We start from the raw sequence: 23,589 nt of genomic DNA, 5'->3' as shown, positions 1-23,589 counted from the left end.
AAGCCTTCCTTTAATCCCTAACAATAAAATGATCCAGGAATAGTATCAGTCAGACTGCAGAACAAAGCTGAAAAATGTGTTGCTGGAAAAGCGCAGCAGGTCAGGCAGCATCCAAGGAGCAGGAAAATCGACGTTTCGGGCATAAGCCCTTCTTCAGGATTCTCCTGCCCCTTGGATGCTGCCTGACCTGCTGCGCTTTTCCAGCAACATACTTTTCAGCTCTGATCTCCAGCATCTGCAGTCCTTACTTTCTCCTAGACTGCAGAACAATCACATAATCACCTTCATCTCACCATAATTTTAAGACACAGTTCCAAAACATAACTATCTTATAAACCTCATATTTATAACACCAGATTAGTACTACCATTATTCATGTCCTTCCTTTAGTTAAGCATAGGATGCCTGGGAACATATGCAGCATGGTCAAACTGCAGTGTACTGTTAACATCTTCATTACTAAAGATGTGATAGTTTCTCTGATGATTATTCTTTGCAGATATGTGCAGTTGAAGGTATCCAGTTTTCCTAGAGAACTCAAAAGGTTGAAATGATTCTGGGTAATCCAAGACAGAGGATGGAAAAAATGGTGGCTGTAAGAGCTGGTCCTTTTTGAGGTATTTTAGGTGTTGGAGGTGATTTCCTCAAATTCCAGGATCAACAATTGCTGTTTTATATGCTGTTGCATTGTTTTGGAACTTTGGAGAATAAAGAGTCGAACCATAGCACTTTTAAAAGGGAGAAGGACAGACAAAAACAGTAAGCACATGGTCAGTGAGGGAGAAAGAGAGTAGGAAACCCACACTGCTAACCGATACAGCAGTGAGTCTGCGCAGTTACTGCCTTTGCTGTTTGAATTCATATATCGCTGGACATCGGAGTGCATCTGGGAAAATTAACAATCAGTGAAATTCATAACTGATCTTGGAGGAACCTGTGTTGAAAAGCTCACAGCACAGAAACAGATAGTGCATTTTTTTAATGTGTAACCTTGCTGTTAGTTTACAGTAGTAAGTAGATGGGTTGTTTTGTGATTATATGTTTTATTGAAATCTGTTTCTTGATTACATTTTAAAAATACCATCTGAAAGTACTAAGTTAGTCTGGAGCACTCTTTTTAAAGCAAACCAATGGTGCTATTTTCTGGGTGTGGCGATTGTGAAGGAGCAAAGGTGGCCTTTAGTGGAGTGATATGCACTTCCTGTTGGATGTGGGAGTTTAGGGAGAGTTTACATGCTACTAAGGAGTATGGCTGCAGGAAGTGTGTTTGGTTGCGAATCGTATGAGATTGAATGAATTGGTTGGAATGACAGTTAGAGGAAATGAGGAATTTACAAGAGCTAGGGAGTGTGATGGATGGCAGTTATAGGAAGGGAGAAAAGCAACAGATACAGTCACATAGATGAGTTAACTCCAGCAAAGGTAAGAGCGGTAGGCAGGTTGTGCAGGAATGTACTGTGGCTATCCCCATCTCAAGCAAGTGCGCTGTCTTGGAAACTGTAGATGGAGACGTAGCGTGAACAGCCAAGTTTCTGGTATTGAGCCTAACTCTAATGTAATGCAGTACAGCAGGTTCAAAGTGATTGATTATGATAAGGGATTCTCTAGACAGAGACACAGGCAGATGTTTCTGTGGCCAGCAAGTGAAAAATCAGAATGGTGTTTGCCTCCCTGGTGCCAGGATCAAGGATGCCTCAGAGAGGGTGAAGAGAGGGGGAGCGAGACCATCAGGGGGTAATTGTATACATTGGAACCAGTGAAATAGGAAGGGAAAAGGATGAGATTCTGAAGGGAAAATATAGAAAGTTAGGCTGGAATTTAAAAAGGAGGTCCTCAAGGATTACTCCCAGTGCTACGAACTAGTGAGGGCAGGAATAGGAGGATAGAGCAGATGAATGCATGGCTGAGGAGCTGGTGTATGGGAGAAGGGTTCACATTTTTGGATCATTGGAATCTCTTCTGGGGTAGAAGTGACCTGTACAAGAAGGATGGATTGCACATGAATTGGAAGAGAACTAATATGCTGACAGGGAGATTTGCTAGAGCTGCTCAGGAGGATTTAAACAAGTAAGATAGGGGAGTGGGAGCCATTGAAATAGTGAGGAAAGAGATCAATCTGAGACTGGTACAGTTAGGGAAAGGAGCAAGTCAACGAGTCAGGGCTGGAAGGAACAAAGCAGAGAATGAGGTAGAATTGATAAATTAAACTGCATTTATTTTGATACAAGAGGCCTAACAGGGAAGGCAGATGAACTCAGAGCATGGTTGGGAACGTGAGACTGGGATATCCTAGCAATTACAGAAACATGGCTCAGAGATGGACAGGACTGACATGACTGTTCCAGGATACAAATGCTACAGGAAGGATAAAAAGGGAGGCAAGAGAGGAGGGGGAGTGACGTTTTTAATAAGGGATAGCATTACAGCCGTACTTAGGGAGGATATTCCTGGGAATATATCCAGGGAGGTTATTTGGGTGGAACTGAGAAATAGGAAAGGGTTGATCACCTTCTTGGGATTGTATTATAGACACCTTCATAGTTAGCCGGAAATTGAGAAACAAATTTGGAAGGAAATTTCAGTTATCTGTAAGAATAATAGGGTAGTTTTGGTAGGGGATTTTAACTTTCTGAACATAAACTGGGACTGAGTCAAGAGTGTAGTGCTTGAAAGGCACAGCAGGTAAGGCAGCATCCGAGGAGCAGGAGAATCGACAAGCCCTTCATCAGGAATTAGCTTGTGGGCCGGAGTGGGGGAGGGGGAAGGGTGCTGAGACGTAAAAAGGAAGGGGGTGGGGTTGGGACACAGTAGCTGTGAATGTGATAGGTAGATGAAGGTGGGGGGGTGAAGATGATAGGTTGGAGAGGAGGGTGAAATGAATAGGTGGGAAGGAAGATGGACAAGTCAAGAGGGCAGCGCTGGGTTGGAGGCTTGGTACTGAGATAAGATGGGGGAGGGGAAATGAGGAAACTGGCGAAGTCCACATTGATCCTATGTGGTTGCATGGTCCGAAGGTGGAAGATGAGGTGTTCTTCCTCCAGGCGTAGGGTAGTTGGGGTTTGGTGGAGGCCCAGGACCTGCATGTCCTTGATGAGGTGGAAGGGGGAGTTGAAGTGTTCTGCCATGGGGCAGTGGGGTTTGTTGGTGCAGATGTCCCAGAGATGTTCTCTGAAATGATTCACAAGTTGCGTCCTGTCTCCCCGAGGTAGAGGAGACCACATCGGGTGCAACAACTACAGTAGATGACGTGTGTGGAAGCACAAGTAACATTCTGTCAGATGTGGAAGGATCCATTGGGACCTTGGACGGAGGTGAGGGGAGTAATGTAGGCACAGCTTTTGCACTTCTTGCGTTAGCAGGGAAAGGTGCTTGGAGTGGGGTGTGGGCTGGTTGGGGGGTGGGGGGTGGCCATGGATCTGACAAGGGAGTCACAGAGGGAATGGTCTCTCTGAAACACAGATAGGGATGGGGAGGGAGATACATCCCTAGTGGTGAGCTCTGTTTTAGGTGGTGCAAGTGGCAGAGGATGATGCGTTGTATCCAGAGGTTGGTGGAGTGGAGAGGACCAGGGGAGTTCTGTCAGTGTTGTGTTGGGAGGGGTGAGGTTCAAGGGTGGAGGTACGCTGGAGGGCATTGTAGACCACATGGGAGGGGAAATTGTGGTCTTTGAAGAAAGAGGCCATCTGGTGTGTTATATGGTGGAACTGGTCCTCCAGGGAGCAGATATGGCAGAGGCGGAGGAATTGGGAGTAAGAGATAGCATTTTTACAGGAAGCAGGGTGGGAGGAGGTGTAGCCCAGGTAGCTGTGGGATTGGTGGGTTTGTAGTAGATGTCCATGGTTAGTCAGTCGCAGCCTCCAATCTCATGTTGTACAAAGACCATTTGTGAGAACTATATATCAGGTATATAATATAATGATACTGAAAACCTTGTCTTGTATTCCATTCCTTTGACTGATAATCCTCTTCATTATTTGGTATAACACTTCCTGCTTTTTACATTAAAAAAACATTCGTTTGGCATAAATTTGTACCTATTGTGGTATTTACAAATGGGACGTGTATTCCCGGCTACTGGACAACCTGTTGCAATGGTTTAATATATAATTGTTATGATACCTTGACAAATAAAGACATTGGCTCCTTCTACCTTCTCAATTAAGCTTATATGATCTTCATTACTTTAGAGGTAATGGCTTTTTAAGGACCTGCACTTATTTGTTAGCGCTTGCTTCTAATACATGACCTTTGCCTATCACTATAAAGTCACTGGTTATTTCTTTCCTAGCTCACCAACTCATTTAAAACAATTTGGCTTTTAAGTGACCAAAATTTTCTTTGACTGAGAGTCACAGATAAATAGCTGACAGCCATGTTACCTCTTGACAGTTTCTTTTGGTTGAAGTGACTTCCTTATAGAGTCTGAAGCTTTGTAAACATCAGACTGGTACAGGAGCAATAATATGCAGATAGGTGCTATTGTCACTACTGCATCAACAATCCATGAAGTGCATGTTGAGAGTAACTCATAATAGTGGCTTCCTTTTTTGATGTGACTGGCAATTCACAAATTGCCTGACTCTTAAGTACCTGTAGGACTAATAGCTATAATATACTGTGTTCATCTTGTAAAAGGCACTTTGCCTTCAGAACCTGCTGAGACCTCAATCATTGAAGCAGAAGTGCTTGATTTCCCTTTTCAACAACTTCTGTATACGGATGCACAATGCTGCTGTTGGAAATACTGCCCATGATTGTATCAGATATTTTACTTCTAAGTTGTGAATGTATGTCCACATTCCTCTCTCCTCATATCCCACTGTTTTAACAAGCCTGAGTTTGGATAGGGGACGGTTGGATGCTGCAAAGGAGGGGACTGAAATACAAAAGTAGAGTCAAGTTTAAGTCAAGTCCCCAGGACAGGCAACCATTTTAACTGCAGACCTTTCAAAGGCCCTCATAGTATGAAACCCATTAACAACAGTTGCTGGCAAGGATCCTAGCCATATGAGGCTCAGTTAAGTGTGAGAAGTTTTTTTTAAAAAAATCTTGTTCTGTGTGGAACAGGAGGAACAAATATCCAGAATATCAGCCTGACTCTTTGGGAATTTTGACTTGCAGCTGTCAGTAGTCACTTCATTTCAGGCGATGTCATAGTTGCGGCTGCAAATAAGTTGTCAGGGATTCTAGGTAGCATTGCCAACTCTGGGAGGTTTCCTCACAACCTGTTGGCCACAAACCTGCTGCCTCCCTCTGTGGTCCTGCTATTGGTCACCCAATAGCTCCATCCTTGTAGTGCACCACTTTTCCACATTAACTAGAACACCCAATCTTGACTGTCAAATGACATATTAAAAGAAGGTTAATGTTTAAAACAAATGAAAAATACTTTTTGAACCATGTCTATGATTTGTCTCTGAATGGCTAGCATCAATATCCTAGAGATTAATCATCAATTTCGGGAGAATCCAGGACAAATCTAGAAGGCTGGCTCATCTAGTTCTTGGTCCAGAGTGTGGTGTTGGAAAAGCACAGCAGGTCCAGCAGCATTCGAGGACCAGGAAAATCGACATTTCGGGTATAAGCCCTTCATCAGGAATGGCTCTGATCTCCAGCAACTGCAGTCCTCACTTTCTCCCAGTCTAGTTCTTGCCCATGTGACACTCAAAGACCTATAGCTGTTCAAGCATAGATTCTTATGGAATTGTCAAGAGGTATAACGCTTACAAATACAAATTTTATATTAATAAGAAACCAAGGCAAAAAAGCAAAACAATGCATATATAAAAATATTCTTAAAAGAATAGTTTGTGACAGGCTAGTTATGCCTAAATGACCTCTACTCATTGTTCTCAATCTGAATGTAACACTTGATATGGTGCCATCCTTCTCCAAAGTGCAGCTGTCTTTGCCTCATTCCATTCTTATCTATCCAGTGTCTTGCTCTAAAGCCCATATCATCACCTCTGGCATCCACCTTTCCTTGGCTCTTTGTTTTTCTAATTTATGTGCCACTATATTATAGCCATTGGTAACTATTCAAAAACACAATATCAGATGATATGCATGATATTCTAACTTGCCACTACCATCCATGCTCGCTGATCTGTTGTTTGACATCCATGAGTGGATGAGTAAAAATGTCCTTCAATGCAACTTGTGAGGAACAAAGCCATTATCTTGGATCCAGCTGAGCCATCAGCCTATTCCTATTAGCATCTAGATTAGAGTGGTGCTGGAAAAGCATAGCAGGTCAGGCAGCATCCGAGGAGCAGGAAAATCGACATTTCGGGCAAAAGCCCTTCATCAGGAATAGATTTATTCCTGATGAAGGGCTTTTGCCCGAAACGTCGATTTTCCTGCTCCTCGGATGCTGCCTGACCTGCTGTGCTTTTCTAGCACCACTCTAATCTAGACTCTGGCTTCCAGCATTTGCAGTCCTTGTTTTTACCAGTCCTATTAGCTACTGCCTGGAGATCAAACAGATGGTTCTCAATCTTGAGCCTTGTTTGGGCAGGACTAAAGCTTCTTACTCCATATTCTCTCCAGGACTAAGAGAGTATGCATCCACCTCTGTAACATCACCCATTTCTGCTACTGCCCTAATAAAGCTGAAAAAATTCCTCACGAAACTGAAACATTGGGTTGGATTTATGTTCCCCCCCCCGCCCCCCAAAACAACCAGCCAGCCTGTTCACTGCCATCCCGTCAGAAATTTTACGGAAGGAGTGGTTAGGAAGCTCATATGTCTATTGAGGCCAAGCAGCCACTTAATGGTCACTAAGGGCCTCATCCAAACCATGACCTGTATTTTACCTGCATTAGAACAAGACCCATACCATCCAAAAAGGCCAATGGCTTTATATGTGGTGTTTCTCTGGATTTAACCCTTTCAGTGAATCAGGCCCAGAGGAGCACCCTTACCCTGCCTGACCTCCTTAGTGTGAGTAGTCTCATTGTCACCACCATTTCCATCTTGTGCAGATGTTAGCCTATTAGATTGGCCAACAGCTCTCTAATTTGGGACTTCCGCCTGGGACAGGGGCAGAAGGCTTGTCGTAAACCAGTTAATTCGGCTTACAGTGATATATTGCTTTAGGGCAGCTGTCAAGATTGGGCCACCTTTTTAGCTGGTAGGAGAGTAGTGGGGCCCACAGTGCCTTGTAAAATTCAGCCCATTAGCACTGATGCTGCCTGAGTATTTCCAGCATTTTCTGTTTTAATTTTAGATCTCTTGTATCTGCAGGTTTTCGCTTTAATATTAGTTTTGAAATCAGTATGATCTCATTGCTGCTGGTGCAATCTTGCTGTGCCTAATTTGTCTCTTCCATTCCTGTACCATTACGACACGTTACAACTACTTAGTTGACTGCACAACATTTTGGTATTCCTAAGATTATAAAAGATGCTAAGTAGGTGCATGAATAAATGGATCCATTGATTATTTTTTAAAACTGTGGACTTGGCAAAAATACCTTCAAAAATAGGAGGAGTAAGGAACTGATGATACCTTGTGGGTATGGAAAATATGGAATCACCTCTGGGAGGACATTTAGAGGCAACTTGGAATAGCTTGCACTGGATGGTAAACGAGTGGCAGCAGGTGAGTTAGCTATTTTCATTCACTTCATTTTCTTTTATTAAAGTCAAGGAAATTGGGAGATGTTTAAAATATACAACTGATCCATTGTACTTGCGTCCTGGTTTAAACACAACTGTAGACTGTGAAAGAGGAAAGGACTCAAAACTTAAACCGGATAGGTAGCACACGAGATTTTTGAGCACTTTTCACTCCTCAAAAGGGAAGAAATCCCACTATTGTGTATCTCACTCTGTCTGAAATTCAATCTCTATTACACAACCATTCTACTGGTATCCTACTTTTTGTATTTGTAATGTGAAAGGGATGTTCACATTTTTAGCTCTAAATATTATGAAAGATAATACTGTAATAGGTTTCTGAGTGGATTGGCAATTTACTGTGGGACTGCAGAAACAAGCTGTATGAGTGCAGACTGTTCATGCTAAATGGCCCTCTGCAGTGAGAAGCAAACATGACAGCTTGACGTGAGTATTTTAACTGGAGGTCAGAATATCAAAGGTTTCCTTGATTGTGTTTATTTCTGTGATGTGGCTGCATTTGCTTCTTATGGATCTGAAGAATGAAAAGCAGGTTATCATTACAGCCAATCAAAATAATATAGGCACCAGCAGAAATTGACCGTTTTCTCTGTGGAATCCACTTTATGCCAACCTCACCAATATATATTGGAATAACAATTTTCCAATTGTGAAGTGTACTTTTAAAACAGCTATCACCACACAGAAAATAACCCTCAGTTCTCCCTGCATCAATAAACTTAATGAAATGTTTGTACACTGGGTCTGCGAAAGTGAAGTTAGAGACAAAAGCTGGATATAGTGTCCACGCCAATCATTTTTACTGGTTTAATTGGGGCAGAAGCTTCTTGAGCTGTCAGTCTATCTGAGACTGCATCAGTAAATCAAGAATTATATGACCAGATCAGTAAATGGAGATGTGATTATTTTTCTCATAGAAGTCTTAAAATGTGCTTTATTTCCTCATTGCGAATAATTTTACACCTGAAATATATTTTTACAGCAATTGTTTTATCATGTGAAGAATCGGCATTGTTCACAAAAGAAGCTGTGTCAACTCTTCCACAAATTATTCTTTTTTTTATTTAAATGAGAAGACTCAGGACTGAATCTACCATTTTCTTGATATGTTTATATTAATTTTGTTTTAATGTGTGAAGAACCTTGGATTATTCACAAAAGAATTCATGGTCACTTATTCACAAATAATTCTTATTTTTTTCTTTATAATGAAAGATTCAGGGCTAAATCTTATGTTTTCTTGGTTATGGCTGAATTGCATCAGGTTTTTGGAAAGTTTTACTGTGAGACTTAGCGAGTTCTGTCATTGTATCTTACCAAACTCACTGCAGTAATTATTTGTCCCTTACCCATGTCCAATTCCAGCTCATCTTACCTCATGTAGTTCCCTGAATAACTTACCACACAGCAAATACCCTGGAATTCACCAGCATTCCTTGTGCCCATGCCATCTTTAAAAGACCATTGTGAACCTGGACATTTCTGACATTTGCCATAAACGTGACAGAGATGGGGAACTTGATGCCAAGATATGTGGACAGGTCCTACTGAATGGGGCTGTGCACGGACGTGACTTCCTCTTCCTCCAGAACCAGCAACAGGGGCCACGACATGAAACCATGCCTGCCTGGTCCAAGGTTACCACCTGGGTCAGTTCAGTCTTAGACATATGAAGGAAAGCCCAGCACTGTAGGAAGAAGGCCAATGTCCTTTTTCACTTCGCCAGTGTAAGTGTGTCACCATCTTCTCTCCAATACCTCACATTCACTGCATTTCTGCCACTGCACCCAACTCCCAGCAAGGCTCATGATCTACCACTCTCACTACTGCTTGCAATATCTTCTTTCACTCACTGTCATCCAACCCAACCCTGGCACCACTGAACCTGCATGCCCTCTCTGCTACCTAATCCTTCGCTCAAGACACCTCCCCACCTGCACCAAAAGTAATTGTTGCACCAATTCCTTTCATCTCTCTAAATGCCTGCCTTTCTTTCCTTCCAGGGAGAAAGCATGCCACAGGACAGAATGGCTCAAGGCAGGTGGTGGGCTGCCCAGCATTCAGCTCCTAACTCCTTATGTGGACAGCATTCTGACTCAGACCACCCGAAGTGGATGATTTACATTTCCCAGCCCCTGGACTGGTATGGGAGCCGGCCCTTGCCTTACTACGCCAAGACCCTTTGACCAAAGACTACTCCACTTGTTTAACTGAAGACTGGAATCAGCCATGACAAGCTTCCTTCCTTTTCAGCTGTGCTAAACAGCAATGCAAGTAATGTGAGCCCAGAGATGCACATTGGTCCAATTCATGAGCTGGGTGCATATTCCTGGGTGCACGTTGTCCTTGCTAAAGCATTACCAAGTAAGTTGCCTGTGCAGCCCAAGATGTAGCAGTGAAGTCATAGAATCATAGAGATGTACAGCATGGAAACAGACCCTTCGGTCCAACTCTTCCACGCCAACCAGATAACCTAAATTGATCTAGTCCCATTTGCACTTGGCCCACATCATTCTCTATTCATGAATCCTTCCAGATGCCTTTTAAATATTGCAATTGTACCAGCCTCCACCACTTCCTCTGGCAGCTCATTCCATGCAGAAGTGGATTGGATTAAGGTTTGGCACATATCAGTTACCAATGTCGATGGATTTAGGGTGTATGTAGCTGGTGCTCATGGACATGCTGGTGTTCTATGTGCAACATGGGGGTCGTTCAGGGCAAGCTGTGAGCTGAATTTTTCCAGGTACTCACTCAAGATTCCATGTCAAATGTTTTCAACATCTACCTTGTTTGATGAGTTTGGTATGATAGAAGACTAAATATTAACAAGACAAGTTGAGCAGTCAAGCATTTGCGAGCAATGACCCCACTAATTGGCAACTCGCTGCTACTAGCAAGAAACCTACCATGCTGTTTATGGAAAGGATAGAAGAAGGCACAAGTTACACCTGATGCCAAGGTGGGCCTTATTGGACCTCTCCTTGAATTCCCCCACAAATCTCCACCATAGCCCATTTTGCACAGATTCATATAAGACTTCACCCTCAGTTCTGTGATTAGAGAAGCCTCTATGTACTATTACAGTGAAGAAGGTTAAGGCATGAATCCACAGAAAGTGTTTAACATTGTAAGGAATCTTAAAAGAGGATATAAAGAAAAACTTACCACTGTATGGTGGTTTGGCAAAAAATTAAGGTTAATTGTGACTGACATGAGATGTAAAGAAATGTCTTTATGCAGTCAGTTATATGATTCTATGAATATTACTTTTGGTGTGAATCTAATTCAGATGTCAGTCATTGTTGCAGATTTACCAGCCATAACTGTCATGTAAATAGAACGTATCATAAAGTTATGCATATGTTTGGTCCATGGTATATTGCTTTCTTGATGGTGTAAACAATACATTATATTTCTCATACTATCTCCATTTTTTTTCTCATACTTATCTTAAACATAATGTGATATAGTGTCAACTTTTTAATGACTTTGGCTACATTCCTAGATGAGGATACTAGACCACAAATCAATGGTTCCATCAAGGCAGCATAATGTTCTGCAAAGTGCCTGCCAATAATTTTGCCAAAACTGTCTGAGTGAGTAGAAGTTTTTTTTGGGGCTGTAGTGATTGGCAACTAATCTGCTGGTGATGTTAGGATTCTCTTCTCCTAGGTAAAAATGAGGACTGCAGATGCTGAAAACCAGAGTCTAGATTAGAGTGGTGCTGGAAAAGCACAGCGGTTCAGGCAGCATCCGAGGAGCAGTAAAATCGACGTTTCGGACAAAAGCTCTTCATCAGGAATACAGGCAGAGAGCCTGAAGGGTGGAGAGATAAGTGAGAGGAGGGTGAGGGTGGGGAGAAAGTAACAGAGAGTACAATAAGTGAGTGGAGGAGGGGATGAAGGTGATAGGTGAAAAAGAAGATAGGCAGGTAGGACAAGTCATGGGGACAGTGCTGAGCTGGAAGTTTGGAACTAGGGTGAGGTAGGGGAAGGGGAAATGAGGAAACTGTTGAAGTCCACATTGATGCCCTGCAGTTGAAGTATTCCAAGGCGGAAGATGAGGCGTTCTTCCTCCAGGCGTCTGGTGGTGAGGGAGTGGCGGTGAAGGAGGCCCAGGACCTCCATGTCCTCGGCAGAGTGGGAGGTGAAGTTGAAATGTTGGGCCACAGGGCGGTGGGGTTGATTGGTGCGGGTGTCCCAGAGATGTTCCCTAAAGTGCTGTGCTAGGTGGCGTCCAGTCTCCCCAATGTAGAGGAGACCGCATCGGGAGCAATGGATACAATAAATGATACTGGTGGATGTGCAGGTAAAACTTTGATGGATGTGGAAGGCTCCTTTAGGGCCTTGGATGGAGGTGAGGGAGGAGGTGTGGGAGCAGGTTTTGCAATTCCTGTGGTGGCAGGGGAAGGTGCCAGGAAAGGAGGGTGGGTTGTAGGGCGGCATGGACCTGACCAGGTGGTCACGGACAGAATGGTCTTTGCGGAAGGCGGAAAGGGATGGGGAGGGAAATATATCCCTGGTGGTGGAAATGTTGGCGGATGATTTGGTTTATGCGAAGGTTGGTAGGGTGGAAGGTGAGCACCAGAGGTTGGAGGGGTGGGGTCTGAGGGCGGAGGTATGGGATGTGGACGAGATGCGTTGGAGGGCATCTTTAACCATGTGGGAAGGGAAATTGCGGTCTCTAAAGAAAGAGGCTATCTGGTGTGTTCTGTGGTGGAACTGGTCCTCCTGGGAGCAGATACGGCGGAGGCGGAGGAATTGGGAATACAGGATGGCATTTTTGCAGGAGGTAGGGTGGGAAGAGGTGTAATCCAGGTAGCTGTGGGAGTCGGTGGGTTTGTAAAAAATGTTGGTGTCAAGTCGGTCATCATTAATAAAGATGGAGAGGTCCAGGAAGGCAAGGGAGGTGTCAAAGATGGTCCAGGTAAATTTAAGGGCAGGGTGGAATGTGTTGGTGAAGTTGAAGCACATCCACCAATATCATTTATTGTATCTGTTGCTCCTGATGCGGTCTCCTCTACACTGGGACAGCGCTTTAGGGAACATCTTTGGGACACATGCACCAATCAACCATACCACCCTGTGGCCCAACATTTCAACTCCTCCTCCCACTCTGCCGAGGACATGGAGGTCCTGGGCCTCCTTCACCATCGCTCCCTCACCACCAGACGCCTGGAAGAAGAACGCCTCATCTTCCGCCTCGGAACACTTCAACCCCAGGGCATCAATGTGGACTTCAACAGTTTCCTCATTTCCCCTTCCCCCACCTCACCCCAGTTCCAAACTTCCAGCTCAGCACTGCCCCACAACTTGTCCTACCTTCCTATCTTCTTTTTCACCTATCACCTTTAGCCCCTCCCCCACTCACCTATTGTACTCTATGCTACTTTCTCCCCACCCCCACCCTCCTCTCAATTATCTCTCCACCCTTCAGGCTTTCTGCCTATATTCCTGATGAAGGGCTTCTCTCTTCCTAAACTTGTAGAAAAGAAATATGCAAATATGCCCTTTTAAAGAAGGATCTTCTAATGCCATTGGACAGTTTGATTTGCCTGGTTGCAGCCAGCAGTACAACCTTCCTTCAGCCGAAGATCATAGCTCTTGGCCTGGGAGTTACTGCAGCTTGTCACATTGTCCATCATGGCACTGGTTTCATTGTTGCAGGTGAAAACTGCCCTGGCAGACAGTGATTTAAGGTCCTGACTTACTTTCAGACTTTTGCACAGCACTCACACCAGAAGAGATAGTCCTTTGCTTCCTGTGTCAGGTAAAATAGTGACAGCCAAGTTAAGCTCCAAAGGTGAGCTTTTCATTTTCAACACTTGGGCACTGGTTTGATAGGATAGATTACATGTGTTTTATAGAACCTGCAAGATTTTTGTTTCATTGTAATCTATATCTGCCAGAAGCAAACAATAGTTTATACCAATGCGAACTTTTAACATGAAAACATAATGTGTAATTAAATAAATGTTTCATAAAGTTAAATAAAATAATGCATTATATCATACCTGATGATGTCTCCTCTACAGTTTATTTGCTGAATTTCATGTGCAGTAATTTGAAATCCATTGATTTCATGAAATAAAGTTCTGTCCAAGTGGCATTAGAAGATTCATTTCAATGTCAATATTATTTTAGCTACCTTAGAGCATTTGGAAGGATGGTGGGAAAAGAATTTAATTATAATTTTTGAAGAGAATTGAATAAATCCTCAAAGAACAAAATTTGCACACCTTTGAGAAAAGTGCAGGTGGATGACACTAGCTGGATAGATCATTCCAAGTGCAAATGCGGTGGGCCGAATGACCTTATCATTTCATGAGTCTAAAAGATATTAACTCTAATTTGAAATTACTCTTCCATCACAAGTAGTTACTTAACATGTGATATACATGCACACACAACACAGATTGGCAGCAATGTCATTCATGACATGGTCCATAAGTCATTCAAAATCTCTTCACAAGTATATTGGATATTCAACTTTGTTCAGCTGTAAATCATGTTCCATAAGTGCTTATATTTCTCAAAGTTTTTCACTTTCTAGTACAAATATTAATAGTGAATGTTGTATGACCACAAAGTGTATTTGTAAAATTAATGGTTGAGTACGAATTTCAACTTTGTAAGATAGTTTTAATCAAAATCGGATTTTATTATAAATTTGAGGCAATCTCGGGTTGTCAATCCAACTAAACTGTTTTTCCCGTGTTAATGTTTTATTAGTAATGTACATTGCTGCTTTCCAATTTGCCTATTCTAACGGCAAAATATGCTAACAAATTATTGAATAGGATGGCATCAACACTTCATGACTGTGTATACAGAGTAATGCTGCATACTTCATTAATGCATCACTTGTCAAATCTTTTCTAATTTATCATGAAGAACCATATCATATTTATATAGTTTAGGTTTTTATGGTAATACAGTAGCGCCTTGACATATGAATGACCCCGTTTATGAACAAATCGGTCTACGAACAGGATTGTACATAAAATTTTGCTTCAATGTACGTACAAAATTCAAGGTATGAACACAAAAAGCCCGTGTGCGACCACGTTGTTTCATTGTTCTGCTTTGCTACGCGCTTGTTGAATGCAAAATCTCTCGGGCCCCGCATGATCTCATTCAGTTCGTCTTTGGCGCGTGCGCTGTGAACAGCGTTCGTTGCTACGTCCAAGCATTCTTACACTATCCAAACAATGGGAAAAATTGATTCAGTTCGTGAACTTTTTGGTTTGTGAACGGATTAAGTTTGTAAGTCGAGGCGCTACTGTATGTTAGATTTCCTGGCAGGTCTTGCATTTGTTAAGATATTTTTTAATATCCACTACTACAAAGTCAAAACTTATTAAGATCTCATGGGAATCAGCAAAATGATTTAGATTTAGATTTAGATTACATTACAGTGTGGAAACAGGCCCTTCGGCCCAACAAGTCCACACCGACCCGCCAAAGGGCAACCCACCCATAACCCTACATTTACCCCTTACCTAACACTACGGGCAATTTAGCATGGCCAATTCACCTGACCCTGCACATCTTTGGACTGTGGGAGGAAACCGGAGCACCCGGAGGAAATCCACGCAGACACTGGGAGAACATGCAAACTCCACACAGTCGCCTGAGGCGGGAATTGAACCCGGGTCTCAGGCGCTGTGAGGCAGCAGTGCTAACCACTGTGCCACCGTGTCGCCCACAAAGATTCTTAAGACCTGATAGAAGTCTATAAAATCATGAGCGGCATAGATAAGCTGAATAGCCAAGGTCTTTTCCCCAGGGTAAGAGAGTCCAAAACTAGAGGGCATAGGTATAAAACGAGAGGGGAAAGATTTAAAAGAGACCTGAGGAAAACTTCTTCATACACCGGATGGTGTGTATATGGAATGAGTTGCCAGAGGCAGTGGTCGAGGTCGGTACAATTACAGTACAACATTTAAAACACATTTGGACAGGTACATGAATCGGAAAGGTTTAGAGAGATATTGGCCAAATTCAAGCAAATGGGACGAGCTTAATTTGGGAAACCTTATCAGGATAGATGAGTTGGGCTGAAGGGCCTGTTTCTGTGCTGTATGACTCTATCACTTTATCAGAATTATGTCAGGATTAATGGAAATCAATACTATGAAGATGATGCAATATTATGGGTTCAGTAATTAACTGCACTTTGTGCTATGTTAGACCTCTATTGAATTTGAAAATGTGAAAGACAACACTTTTTATTACTACGTTGGTCTTCTTTAACAATTCAAAATATCTGATGATATATGCTGTCTGATGGCTGGAATCTCTTTAGAAAAGATCAATAGGGCATTTTAGTTGCAAGTGTCCAATGTCAATATCTTGCCATAAAACAATGAAGTATTTTAGGAACAAAAGCAGAAACTCAGCAGGTCTCACAGCAACTGTAGAGAGATGAGAGGGCCCTCAGCCATGTCCAATCCATTTCCTGCACTTCTGCACTCAACACCTCCCTCCGATCCCTTACCACAGCAATGATAGTCAAAGGATCATAAGCCACCATTCCTGTCATCTCCAGTGGGCTGTGACGTCCAGACACATATTCTCCTCCCTTCCCTTTCAGCAATCTGCTGGCATCATTCCTTTTAGGACACTCTGATCCACTCCTCCTCCACTCTCTGCACTTGCCCACATCCCACAGCACCTTCCCATGCAATCGCAAAAGGTGCAGCATTTACTGTTTACCTGCTCCTTCTTCACTATCCAAAGAGCCAGACAGACCTTCCAGGTGAAGCAGCAATTTGTCTGCATTTCAATCTAGTCTGCCATATTCACTGCTCGCAATGTTTCCTGCACACTGGGGAGACAAAACACAGACTGAGTGACTGCTGTGCTGAACACCTATGATCTGTCTGTAAAGATAACCCCAAACTTCCAGTTGCCTGATATTTCAGCACGCCATGTTTCCATACCAACATTTCGGTCTCAAGTCTGCTGCAGTGCTCCAGAAAGGATCATTGTAAGGTGGAGGAACAACACTTCATTCTCTGCCAACTTCCTTACAGACCTGAGCACTCAGCATTGAGTTTAACAATTTCAGACAGTGAACAACTTCCTCTCTGTTCATTACTCTTCCCCCACATCCCTAGGTCCCATTTTGTATGGGTTGCTCCTAGCATAACCAATCCATTTTCAGCATTTATGTCTCTCTGAATATACCTTCAACAATATCTCTGTTATCCCTTTTATCTCTCATGGGTCTTTACTCCATGTACTCTGTTCACTCCCCTCACCCATCATCTGTATAAATACCAACTTTTTCCAGATATTTTCAGTGCTGAAGAAGGGTCGCTGGATTCAAAACATTAACTGTTTTTCTTTCTACAGATCCTGCTCGACCTGTTGAGTTTCTGCAGCATTTTCTGTTTGGTTTCAGATTTCCTTCATCCACAGTTCTTTGATCGTTTAAAAGTATTTTTAATTACATTTTGTCAATTATGATTTGGTACAATAAATTCAGTTATGTTCTTCTTCCATATTTTATACTCTCTGGTGAGCAAATTTTTGAAAAGTACTTGTTTTCATTAATAGTACTAAAATTTCAAATATTACTTTTAAGCCCAACTATGTTGAAACTGTGTTTGTTGCCTGCACTTGTTTAATGATAGTTCTAGCAATATATTAAGAATTAAGACCAATACTTACTTCGAGAGAAAAAACCCACAAATTTGAACTTGCAATACCCTTGGAAAGTAAATGGAAACAATTATTAACATTGATTGCACAAGATAGTGCAACATATATTTACCGATATTATCTGTCGGACCAGCAATCATGCTGCTAATACAAAGGTGATAAAATGACATATCAAAGTTATTCATCATCAGCTGAAGTGTTTTTGCACAGGAATGCTATCATATAGTCAAAGTCTGTTAAAACAGCCCATGAATCAACAGGAGCACTGAAATCCATTAAAAGGCTAAGGAAATTCTTTAAAGTATTTTTTATATAACACAAAAGATGAAGGGGAAAGACAGTTTACCATGTATCATCATCAAGTCTCTGACAATATTTTTGGTTTCAACACATTCAATTCCATGCAATCATTAATTCCAGACTTTCTTTAAATGTTGTCTGATTGTTTCATGATGTTGTCATCCACTGCCTTGCATCATGTACAGTTAATTGAAGAATGTATAGGTTAGATGAGAATTCTTGTGATAGATTGGCTTGAAAGTTAAAACTAAAGAGGTACCTGCTTTCAGAGAAATCTGATGGATTTCATTTTTAAGGTGAGAGAGGAAATCTTTAAAAGAGACCTTGGGGGCACCTTTTTCACACAGAGGGTGGTGCGTGTATGAAATGAGCTGCCAGAAGAAGTGGTGGAGGCTGGTACAATTACAACATTTAAAAGGCTTCTGGATGGGGACATGAAATCGGTAGGGATTACAGGGAAATGAATCAAACACTGGTAAATGTGACTAGATTAATTTAGGATATCTAGTCAGCATGGATGAGTTGGACTGAAAGGTCTGTTTCTGTTCTGAACAACTCTATGACTCTATAATTCTTTTATATTATTCAATTGTAGGAAATCTAATATATTTTCATGAATAGAATATTTTGTTTGTTGCTCTGATGTACTGCTCAGCACATATTCATCCTTTCTGTCAAAGCCTGTTGAGTCAGTTATTACATATGATTTATTCTAAACACAATCTAAGAATTCAGAATGATATTAATGAGACGGCAATTCCTGGAATGTGCGATTATTGTCATGATGCTGTTAACCATTTGAGTCCCTCATGAGTAGGATCCTGAACACAAGGTCAAAGACCATAAAGCAGATGCCAATCACAGCTCAACACCACCCCAACCTCCAAGTCAGAGTTCAGAAATTCAGGCCTCATTCCACTGACTAGAACACATAATCTATTCCAGTGGTTAGCACTGCTGCCTCACAATGCCGAGAAACCGGGTTCAATTCCAGCCTCGGGTGACTGTCTGTGTGGAGTTTGCACATTCTCCCTATGTCTACGTGGGTTTCCTCCGGGTGCTCCTGTTTGCTCCCACAATCCAAAAATGTGCAGGTTAGGAGAACTGGCCATGCTAAATTGCCCATAGTGTTCAGGGATGTGTAGGTTAGGTGCATTAGTCAGGGGTAGGGGAATAGGTTTTGGTGGGATTCTTTTCAGAGGTTCGTTGTGGACTTGTTGGGCCAAAGGGCCTGTTTCCACACTGTAGGGAGTCTATGATGAGAGTCCAATGCAACACTGAGAGAGTCTGACGTTTGGCTGAGATCTTAAACGATGACTGTCTCTGCCCTCTCAGATGTAAACGATCTCAGGAGACTGCTTTGAAGTGTAAGAGTTCTCATTGTCCGACTGATATTTATCAGTCACTCGATACCATGAAAACGGATAATCTGACCCCTGACAAACTCGAGCCTGTGGGATCTTTCTCTGCGTGGTTTGGCAATTGAATCTCCCTACCTTCCATCAGTAACCACTATTCCAAAGTGCTCCATACCTGGTTCTTAAGTCATATAAGGTGTTGTATAATTGCAAGCTTTCTGTTTGTTTTCTAAATTGTTAAAGCTTGCAGCAGTGATTTCAATTTCCATGCCATTGATTTGATTACCGACATACCATTAAGGGCTCAGGATTTTGGCTCAAATATTAAAGATTTCAGATACTGGATACAAAAAGAAAACAGAAATTACTGGAGAAGCTCAGCAGGTCTGGCAGCACCTGTGGACAGAAATCAGTTAATCAGTTCTGAGGAAAGGTTACTGGACCCGAAACGTTAACTCTGCTTTCTCTCCACAGATTGCTTTTCCAGCAATTTCTGGTTTTGCTTCTGACTTTCAGCGCTCGCAATCCTAAAAGAAAACTAGGAATTACTTTTCATCCAGATTTTAGATACTGGATGAAAAGTAATCCTAGTTTTTAATACTTCAATGACCGTGGTGAGAGAAAATAAAACAAACGATGGACAAATAGGACAAATGGTCAAAGGGTAAAATAAAACTGAAAGGCGGGAGAAATGATTCTTTGGGGTAAATAGTATGCATAAATATGAGGTATCAGCGAAGGGTAACCAAATCACTGACAATATGACCAAAACGTGGATGCATAAAGAATGAACCAGACCGAGACACAAAGACAACAAACGCTAGTTTGACGCTTGCCAAGTGTACTGAGTTGTACCGGGTTTTCATCTCCTACAGCCACGAGTGGAGCTGTTTGCTTTAATTCCGAGGATCGAAAAAAGGTGGTTTCTGCTGGGAAGCGTTTCCGGAGCAACACTGTCCAATTGCTGCACCAACAACTTCCATCAGCCCCCAACACACACACACCCACCCAGCCACCCCCGATCGGATTGAACAGAGCCGAGGCTGGACCAGAGGAATTTCCAGGCACAGGGACGTGCCCTATTCGCCCCGAGTCATTGCTGGGGAGGGGGTGAATCCGAGCGACACATCAATCATTCCCAAGTGCGGATTGTCGGGGCATCTGCTGCTGCTGCTCGGCTGTCACCAGGCTTTGGGCTGGAGGTCGGGTTGCTCTCAGCGTTCGCGAGAGGTTTAGCCACCCACCCAGACACACACACCCACCCACCCACCCACACACACATCACGGGCTGGCGCTGGGTCTGTGCAGCCACATCTCACAGTTCGGTGTTTTCAATGAGCGGCTCAGAGGAGAGGAGAGGAGACACGTGTACCGAGCGGCTGTAGGTGCAGAGGCGAAGGTAGGTGACCTATTGTGTAGTCGCTGAATGAAACTCCACCAGATCCCACCCACTGACCGAGGTGGGGGGATATTAACTCGGCTGGACAGCAGGCAGGAGCTCGGCACGGCTCAGTCTTTATTGAATCGTAAGGAATTTTCAACCCCCTCCCAACGCTCGACTTCTCATTTTTTAAGTCGAGACAAACAAATCCCTTGTCCACCCCCACCCCTTCTCCTTTTTGATTTCCCAGGCTCTTCAGCTAGCGCAGTGGAAGGCTTTGATCCCTCTCTCTGTCTGTGCCTGTGCTGTAAAGTTTGGTTCGCCCCATGCATGTTAACTCTCCTCTGGCTGAGTCGGAATGTGGTTCGATTGAAAACGAAAGAGGCCAGGCCAACATCTTTTTTTCTGTACAGTTCCCCTTTCTTTTCCCCTGACTGAGAGAAGCCCCAGTTTTTCTCACGCCGTTTACAGTTAATACAGTCAGTTCATGAAGGGTCACTGTAGAGCAGATACTGTCCGGTCAGGTATTGAGAGGAACCCTTTTAATACCCAGAACAGCAAACTTTCAAATCTCCCTTAATTTTCTTTTATCTTTTTAGATAATATTGATTTGGAGAGTTTAAAAAGAAATAAGTAACTGAAGATATAGCCATCTCGACACAGCCTAATTGTGATGTTGACTTAAAACGATATTTAGCATTGCCAACACAAAGAGACACTCTCTGTGGTTGGCCGAACTGGGCTGATCCGTGTTAACATGATGCGGTTTCATGCTGGAAATGTACATTTTCACTGTCTGAAGCATCTCTGACGTTCACGGACAGGCACTCCCAGTATCCCAGCGCAACGGGTTATGCCCAATGTACACAGGAACAAAGATAAACCAGTCCACCTCAGTGATTCATGCTTCGCAACTGCACCAGAAAAAAATGTTTGTGTCAACAGTTTCAAAACACCCACTAAATTGAAGGGTTGAAGTCCGTCATCCGATGAGGCCAGACAGGAATGTGCAGGGTTTATTGAAGTGGTGTCCCTGGACGAGTTTTGACACCTCGTTAGGCCAATCCCATTTGCTCAGTGCAGCTGGAGATGTAGTTCTCAACTTGGGGTTCCTGCAGTGTCAGACTTCCAGCCAGTTTATCACTTTCTTTTTTAAAAAGAGCATTTGTAACCAATGTATTGTATATTTTATTGTGCAATGGTTATTATTGATATTATTTGTGTTTATGTTACATAACAAGCTAAAACTTTCAAATATTGGCATTACTGTTTCCTTTCTTTGATATTGGTTTTGTAAAATGTCAAGCAAAAAGTCAGAGTCTCTTGTTATATTGTTTGACACACATTGTATGCGAATTCCTGGTGAACAGATGACCAAAGTACACATAGTGTTCTTTGACTGAGCATTACTAATCAGTGAGAAAAAAAGCTTGCATTTATGTAGTACTTTTCTGGAGGCACTGGACATCTCAAAATGCTTTACTGTCAATAAGTTATTTTCAAAGCTAGTGATTGTTGTAATGCAACAATCAAGAAGCAAGCAGCAAACTCCCACAGAAAGCAATGTGATAATGACAAAATATGTTTTTGCGATATTGATCGAGGGATAAACATCAATCAGGACACTAAGGATAACTCCCCTGAACAAAAACCTGAAAGAACTGAGGATGCTGGAAATCAGAAACAAAAACAAAAATTGCTGGCAAAACTCTGGAGGTCCAGTAGCATCAGTGGAGACTGATTGATTTATTGTTGTCACATATACTGAAATACTGGCAAAAATGTTGTTTTGTATGCTAAACAGGCAGGTCATACCATACAAAGTGTATCAGGGTAGCAGGGTGCAAAATTTCAGAGTTACAACTGCAGAGAAGGTGGAGAGAGCAAGAGAGAGGTCAGAATAAACATTCGAGACATCTGTTCAAAAGTTCATCTGTTCATAACAACAGGGAAAAAGCTGTTTTTGCATCATGTATGAGTATTCAAACTTTACTATCTTCTGTCTGATGGAAGAGGGTGGAAGAGAGTATAACTGGAGTGGAGGGGTCGTTGATTATGTTGGTTACTTTCAGGATGCTTTCTATGGCAAATCTATAAAAATTGACAAGGGTTCTTGTGGACATACTGAATTTTCTTAACCTCCTGTGAGAGTGGAAACATTGTTGCGCTTTCTTGACTGTCGCATCGACGTGGGTGGACGAGGGCAGATTGTTCGTGATCATCACTCTCTGGAACTTGATGCTCTCAAAAAAGCGTTAGAGTTAACATTTTGGGTCCAGTGACCCTTCTTAGAATGGGATAATTCCTCTGCTTTTCAAAATAGTACCATGGGACTTTTTACATCCCCCTGAGTAGGCAGATATGAAGTTGGTTTAATACAATTTGAAATAATTGGCTCTTTTACCTTTGAAATGCTGTGCTAGATGCTGAATGTCTTTGGCTGTCACATTGTTTATGGACATCTTTCATGAACTACTAGAAACAAAACAACCTTCTAAAACTTATTTTAAAAAAGATCCTTTGCTTTGTCCTCAATTTCCTTTATTTCATGGGTTTCAGAATGAGGTGCTTTTAATATAACTAGAGATTTTGAAAATCTGGCTTAAAAATGAGAGCGATTATATTCATTTGAGAAGTTAGTGGTTTAAACATCATTCCAAAAGAGGAACCAGTATTACCAGAAACTTAATAATGAAAATTTGTTGCTGCTTGGAATAAACGAGACCACTATGATTTGATTTTTTTTCCTGTAGCTTATTTTAGAACAACTAACACAAAATTCTCAATTCGTTCTCAGGTTCTGCAGTAACCAGATTTGACATACTAGGCTAATTCCTAACTACCTGCTATTCATATCAGGTAGTAAACTCGACTGCACTAAAATTTATAGACTTGATTCAATCTGTGGTAATTTTGTCCTATCATTAAAATAAATGCAAATGACATATCTAATAGTCCAATAAAGACTGAAGTAGTTTTAGATTAGATCCCCTACAGTGTGGAAACAGGCCCTTCGGCCCAAGCAGTCCACACCGACCCTTCGAAGAGTAACCCACCATCCTCTGACTAATGCACCTATCGTTATGGGCAATTTAGCATAGGATATTCACCTAACCTGCACATCTCTGGACTGTGGGAAGAAACCAGAGCACCCAGAGGAAACCCACGCAGACATGGGGAGAACATGCAACTTCCACACAGACAGTCGCCTGAGGCTGGAATCAAACCTGGGACCCTG

The 23,589-nt window shown here is 42.4% G+C and overlaps 1 protein-coding gene across 1 annotated transcript in view; it reads left to right on the top strand.

Moving 5' to 3' along the window:
* Positions 1 to 19,917: 19,917 nt before the first annotated feature.
* The window catches only part of LOC122560199 (proto-oncogene tyrosine-protein kinase Src-like), a 168,620-nt gene continuing 164,948 nt past the window's right edge, over positions 19,918 to 23,589 (top strand). The window contains exon 1 of the mRNA XM_043710603.2: positions 19,918 to 20,369. The gene's annotated coding sequence lies outside the window, so the exon portion shown is untranslated. The remainder of the gene's footprint in view (positions 20,370 to 23,589) is intronic.

The sequence above is a fragment of the Chiloscyllium plagiosum genome, unplaced genomic scaffold (genome assembly GCF_037043375.1).
Source record: "Chiloscyllium plagiosum isolate Xiang-an unplaced genomic scaffold, Cpla_swu_hap1 HiC_scaffold_15, whole genome shotgun sequence".
Taxonomy (NCBI): domain Eukaryota; kingdom Metazoa; phylum Chordata; class Chondrichthyes; order Orectolobiformes; family Hemiscylliidae; genus Chiloscyllium; species Chiloscyllium plagiosum.
Note: the sequence above shows the minus strand (reverse complement) of the source record. Positions and strands in the feature narration are given on the sequence as shown.